Here is a 6972-nt window from a genome sequence, read left to right as displayed (position 1 = left end):
GAGGCCGGAGAATGTTCTCGGATTGTGTTGAAAGTTGGCGTGTGGTCTTATTATAGTGTAGATAGACCGCCTGTCAAGTTTCATCGCATTCGGAGTTCGTTTGATAGCCCAACCGTTAAACTATAGCGGCATTATAGCCGGGCACACGTCGGACGTTTTCCGTCTCCGAAAACAGTCGCCGGGCCTCTCTCTCTCTTCTCTTCTCTCAGCTCGAGACCGTCTACACAGCCCACTACTCACTGCCAGGCCCTACCTAACCTCTCTCGTCAGCCCGCGACCCTTCTCGCGCGCGCGTCCGAAAGTTGTCCCGGACCCGACCCGGGCAGTCGTCACCATTGGGTCCGGATCATCCCCAAACATCTACAAAATATCTCCGTTTTTCTTTTTGGGCTCCCTAGCCTATTTTTCCCGACTGCCCGATTTTGATCGGAGGGACGAGTTAGCCCCTAACCTAAACTCATCTGATATAAATATCTGATGAAACCCTAGCTATCCCATCCATTCGTCTAATCCTCCCAGCCGCCGCCACTCACTCTCCCTTGTTTTCTCGGGAGCTTGTCCCATCACCACTGATTCCCTCCTTCATCGGGATCCCCATCCCACCAACCACCATAGCCGAGCGCCTCCACCTTGCTTTTAGCGCCGCCCAACCAGATCACAGCCAGCCTCTCTCCTTCCCTTGTATGCAGCATCAGACCAACCGAAGCCGCACCCAATCCAGATCCTCTCCCGCCTCCGACCATCTCCCTGGATTCGCGCCTCCTCGCTTCCCCCATCCTTGGAGACGAGCACCTCCCGAACCAAGGCGGCACCCCTGCCTCCTCCTGCACCCCTCTGCTCGCTCGTCCCCAAGCAAGTTGCTCGACCAGCCGGCCACCGGAGCACCACCACCAGTGACCAGCAGCTGCCCCAGGCCTCTCCCGTATCCCTCTGGTTCCCTTTCTCTACGCTCTCCATCTCTCTCCCTCTAACCTCCTGCTCTTCCTCTCTTGTCCTGGGAAGGAACAATGACGCCATGGCGCCCGGAGCTCGAGTTCGTCCAGCACCACCGCCCAGAACCATCTCCCGGCACCGGATTCGCGCCCCGTCATCCATCCCAGCCGACCACGCGCCGTCGGAGGTCATCCAGAGCGCCAAGTCCGCCGCAACCGCTCCCCTGCATCTCGCCTCCACCTCCCCTGTTTCTGCGAGCACTCGAGGACGAGGGACGAGCCCGTGCCTCCTCGCCTCCCCGACTCGAACTGGCCTGATCCGGCCATCTCCGACGCCGTCCTCGACCGGATCCCCGTCGTCTGACACCTCGCCAAGTCCCTGCAATCGCGCCGCTGTTTTACCTGTTGATGTCGCTGCTCTTGAGAGCGAGCAGTTTGCCTGCTCACCTGTGCCTCGCGTTGAACCGTGCAGATGACGCAACCAAGCTCAAAGGAGGAGCTCGATGAAGATTGTGTTCTTTATGTTGTTCCGTTTTCCAGTTGATCAGTAGTGGAGCCCAGTTGGGGTCGATCGGGGATCTGTGTAGCATTTGGGGTAGTCTTCTTTTATTTTGGTTCCGTAGTCGGACCTTGATTGTATTTGGATGATGTCATGCTTTATTAATGTAATTGTGTGAAGTGGCGATTGTAAGCCAACTATGTATCTTTTCCCCCTATTGTATTACATGGGTTGTGTGAAGATTACCTCACTTGCGACATTGCTTTCAATGCGGTTATGCCTCTAAGTCGTGCTTCGGCACGTGGGAGATATAGCCGCATCGAGGGCGTTACAATGCTATTGAAAAGAAAATGCTTACTGAAGAACATATTGAAAACTTGGATAAAAAGATGCACAATTTTGCTACTAAAATTGGTTCAAAAGCGGGAGAAGTTTTTAAGTTGTTAAAAGAAAAGGGAACCGTAATTCATGAAAGAATTGAAGAAAGTCCATCTCGGATTGATAAACTAGAAGAAATATTTAGTAATTTGAGCACGGCTTTTGCTTCCGCTAAAACTATTGAAAAAACTCCTGTAAAGATTGGAAAGACTACTCAAGTGACTAAGAACAAGGGTGCAACTTCTAGTAATAGTAAAGAGGATCTTAAGACGATTAGCATTCACCTGGATTTTATTGAAGTTATAAGAGATCCCTTTGGCAAGAATGAATTCTTTAAAATTGTTCCTAGGAGTATTGTCATTGAAAATCTTTATGCTAAATCTTTGAAGAATTCTAAGTGTTTGATTGAAGAGTTGAACAAAGACGACAAAACTTAGGTCCTTGCTTTATGACTAGCTAAGGGCGTAATACTATAGCGCTCGTTGGGAGGCAACCCAATGAACAAAATTTATTTTTTGCTTTTTGCTTTCTGTTCTTGAGTGTTAGAAAAATTATGATACTGTTATGATTGTGTTTTCTATGTTTGAATTAGTGTTTGTGCCAAGTAAAGCCTTTAGAATCTTCTTGGGTGATAGTTGTTTGATCTTGCTGAAAAACAGAAATTTTTGCGCTCACGAAAACAATTCTCATTTCTAACCAGAGAGTGATAAAATACCAATTATTTCTGTAGAAGATTAATATACAAATTGTCCAGGCTGTCCTAATTTTTCAGAGTTTTTGGAGTTACAGAAGTAATCGAAATATCCGGATTTCTACAGACTATTCTGTTTTTGACAGATTCTGTTTTCTTTGCGTTGTGTGCTTGTTTTGATGATTCTATGGTTTTCTTTGATGAGTTTTTGCCATAGAAAAGTTGGAATACCGTAGATATAATGCAAGAACAAAATATGAATTGGTTTGCTACAGCACTTATAGTAGTGATTTGCTTTCTTATAGTAACGGATCTCACAAAGGTTTTCTTGAGTTTTGTGTGATTGAAGTTAGTTTTGGGTTATCTTACGATGGATGAAGGAATAAGGAGTAAGAAGGTCCTAAGATTGGGATTGCCCCAGCATCCCAAGCTATTATCCAAAGAGAGCAAGCAACTAAGCTTGGGGATGCCCCGAGTGGCATCCCCTCTTTCTTCTAACGACCATCAGTATTTTACTCGAAGCTATATTTTTATTCATCACATACTATGTGTTTTGCTTGGAGCGTCTTGTATGCTATGAGTCTTTGCTTGTTTTATTTTGTGTTTTAAGTCTTGATCCCTTTCTAGAAACACCTATTTGAGAGAGCCAAAATTATGCCATGACTTGTTAGAATTGCTCTCTATGCTTCACTTAAATTTTTTATGAGCTATGGATTTGCTCTAGTGCTTCACTTATATCTTTTTGAGCATGGTGTGCTTCAGTATTTTTGAAGAAATGCTCTCTTGCTTCACTTAGATTTATTTGAGAGTTAGTAAAATTTTCAAGAAATTCTCTCTTACATCACTTAAATTAATTTGAGAGAAAGAAATTGTAACGCCCTCGATGCGGCTATATCTCCCACGTGTCGAAGCACGACTTAGAGGCATAACCGCATTGAAAGCAATGTCGCAAGTGAGGTAATCTTCACACAACCCATGTAATACAATAGGGGGAAAAGATACATAGTTGGCTTACAATCGCCACTTCACACAATTACATGAATAAAGCATGACATCATCCAAATACAATCAAGGTCCGACTACGGAACCAAAATAAAAGAAGACTACCCCAAATGCTACACAGATCCCCGATCGACCCCAACTGGGCTCCACTACTGATCAACTGGAAAACGGAACAACATAAAGAACACAATCTTCATCGAGCTCCTCCTTTGAGCTTGGTTGCATCATCTGCACGGACTCATCGGCACCTGCAAGCTGGTTTTGGAAGTATCTGTGAGTCACGGGGACTCAGCAATCTCGCACCCTCGCGATCAAGACTATTTAAGCTTATGGGTAAAGTAAGGGTATGAGGTGGAGCTGCAGCAAGCAACTAGCATATTTGGTGGCTAACATATACACAAAAGAGAGCGAGAAGAGAAGGCAAAGCACGGCCGAGAAACTATGATCAAGAAGTGATCCTAGAACAACCTACGTCAAGCATAACTCCAACACCGTGTTCACTTCCCGGACCCCGCTGAGAAGAGACCATCACGGTAACACACGCGGTTGATGTATTTTAATTAAGGTCAACTACAAGTTTTCTACAACCGGACGTTAACAAATTCCCATCTGCCCATAACCGCGGGCACGGCTTTTGAAAGTTCAAATCCCTGCAGGGGTGTCCCAACTTAGCCCATCACAAGCTCTCACGGTCAACGAAGGATATTCCTTCTCCCAAGACATTCTGATCAGACTCGGTATCTCGGTTCTACAAGACAACTTCGACAATGATAAAACAAGTCCAGCAACACCGCCAGAATGTGCCGACAAATCCCGATAGGACCTGCACATATCTCGTTCTCAGGGCACACTCATATGAGACTAGCTACGAGTAAAACCAAACCTCAAGTTTCCCTGAGGTGGCCCCGCAGGCAGCTCAGTTCAGACCAACACTCAGAGGAGCACTGGCCCTGGGGTTTTAAAAAAAAGATGACCTTGAGTCCGCGAAACCCAAGGGAAAAAGAGGCTAGGTGGCGAATGGTAAAACCAATGTTGGGCATTGCTGGAGAAGTTTTATCCAAGGCGAACTGTCAAGGGGTTCCCATAATAGCCCAACGGCATAAGGAACGCAAAATCCGGGAACATAACACCGATATGACGGAAACTAGGGCGGCAAGAGTGGAACAAAACACCAGGCATAAGGCCGGGCCTTCCACCCTTTACCAAGTATATAGATGCATCAATTAAATAAGATATATTATGATATCCCAACAAGTAACCATGTTCCAACAAGGAACAACATCTCCATGTTCCAACAAGGAACAAACTTCAATCTTCACCTACAACTAACAACGCTATAAGAGGGGCTGAGCAAAGCGGTAACATAGCCAAACAACGGTTTGCTAGGACAAGGTGGGTTAGAGGCTTGGTTCAACAATATAGGAGGCATGATAAGCAAGTGGTAGGTATCGCAGCATAGGCATAGCAAAAGAGCGAGCAACTAGCAAGCAAAGATAGAAGTGATTTCGAGGGTATGATCATCTTGCCTGAGATCCCGCAAGGAAGAAGAGCGAGTCCATGAAGAAGACAAACGGACGTAGACGGACGGGTCCTCACAAACGCGACGTTACTGGATTACCGAGAAGAAGTACACCGGAAAGAAAGCAAACAACATAGTAAACAATCATCACATAAGCATGGCACGATGCGCAAACAAGTATGAAGCATGTCCGGTTTAAAGAGGCATGGCATAAAATGCACAAACAATCCTACAAATTAAGTGGAGCTCATTATTCAACGGAGTTACATATTGAAGAAAAGACCACATGACTTATTTAGTTCTCTCTCGTTTATGTACCCAACAAGATTAAATGTTGTTAGCATGGCAAGAGGTGAAGCATGATGAAACTATCTAATCTAGGCAAGTTTAAATGAGGCCGGAACAACAAAACAACAAGTCCGGAAACTCCTCATATGCATATATTAGGTTTGGTACTGATCTGCCCTAAACCATATTTTATAGTTGTTAAACATGCAAAGATGATGCCACCATGATAAACTAGGCAAAATTCTACCCCATTTACATATAAAGATTATTAAATTCCGAGTTACGGTTAAATAGTTATGAATTAAGTCATTTTAGCATGGCATAGGGGCAAATTTAAACAAACATTATTTTAAACATTTTAAACATAGATGAAAGTTGCAAATTATTAAACTAGATGAAATTCTAGTCAAGTTTCATATATAAAGTTCTTACGTGTGATGCATAGTTTGTGAGTTATTAAATGTGTGAACATGAGGGTCTTTTCTATAAAACTATGCAATTCGGGATAAATGGACAAAATCGCAGATCCGGAAAAAAAACAGAGACGGGCCGAAACTGAGCGCTCACCTTGGCCAGGCCCAGCCGAAGGAAAGCAAAGGGGCGCTGGGGAGGGGGTCTCTCCCCATGGGCCATGGCCCAGCAAAAGAGGTGAGGCCGGCAGGGGGGCGGATGCAGACCGAGGCGAGGCCGGCCCAGGCGAAGTCAACGTGCCTGGTTCCTTCGCTGCAGGGAAATAGGGGATCGAGCCCGTGCTTGACAGGAGGAAGCTACGGCGCAGGGACACGGTCAACGAAGACGTTCGAGGCAGAGGCGATGCAGGTGAGGTCCGACAGGGGCGCAGGTCTCCAGGACGGCGGATCTGGCCCGAAACGGGCTTGGACAGTGATTGGCAACGCAAGAAGACGAGGACGGCGGGGTTCAGAGGAGGAAGATGCCACCAAGTCTGTTCCAAGGTGCGGCGGTGCTGGAGACAGGGGACTTGCGGCGGCGCGATGTAGATGAGCAGCAGAGGACGGAGGCCCGGGAGGGATCCAGCGAGGCAGGGCCCCATGCGGCGGAGGGGTCCAGGACGGAGAGGTTGCCGAGAGGGATCGAATCCGGCGGCCGGCACCTTGACTCGAAGAAGAGGACAGCCATGGCGTGGGATCTGCAGAAGAAACAATGGCTGTTTCAACAGAGCTTGAGGGGAGAAGAAGGGAACGAGGGGAGAAGGAGGAGGACGGGGATAGTGCTCAACTGCTGGTTCGGCAGCGCGGTCGTCAGAGTAGAGGCAGCAGCAAGAGGAGTTGATGCTTGTTGGAGGGGATCGGGCCACGAAGGAGCTCCACTCCTCTGGATCGAAGAGGGAGGAAGAGGCATCGGGTGAGGTGGAGTTGGATCGAGGGGAGGGGGCTGATAGGCTTGGCGCTGAAAACAAGGAAGTTGGCGGCGGGGATGGATTGGATGGATGGAAGGATGGGACATGATCCCTAATTCCTAGGGTTGCCCATAATATATAGCAAGCCGGATAGGTTTTGGGGGGTATAAGGCCCCTCCGATCGTAATCAGACGGACGGGAAAATAGCTTAGGTAGCCCAGATAAGAAAATGGAGATATTTTGTAGATGTTTGGGGATGATCCGGATCCAACGGTGACGACGGTCTGGGTCGGGTTCGGGACAACT

Source organism: Triticum aestivum, chromosome 6A, assembly GCF_018294505.1.
Source record: "Triticum aestivum cultivar Chinese Spring chromosome 6A, IWGSC CS RefSeq v2.1, whole genome shotgun sequence".
Classification (NCBI taxonomy): Eukaryota; Viridiplantae; Streptophyta; class Magnoliopsida; order Poales; family Poaceae; genus Triticum; species Triticum aestivum.
Note: the sequence above shows the minus strand (reverse complement) of the source record.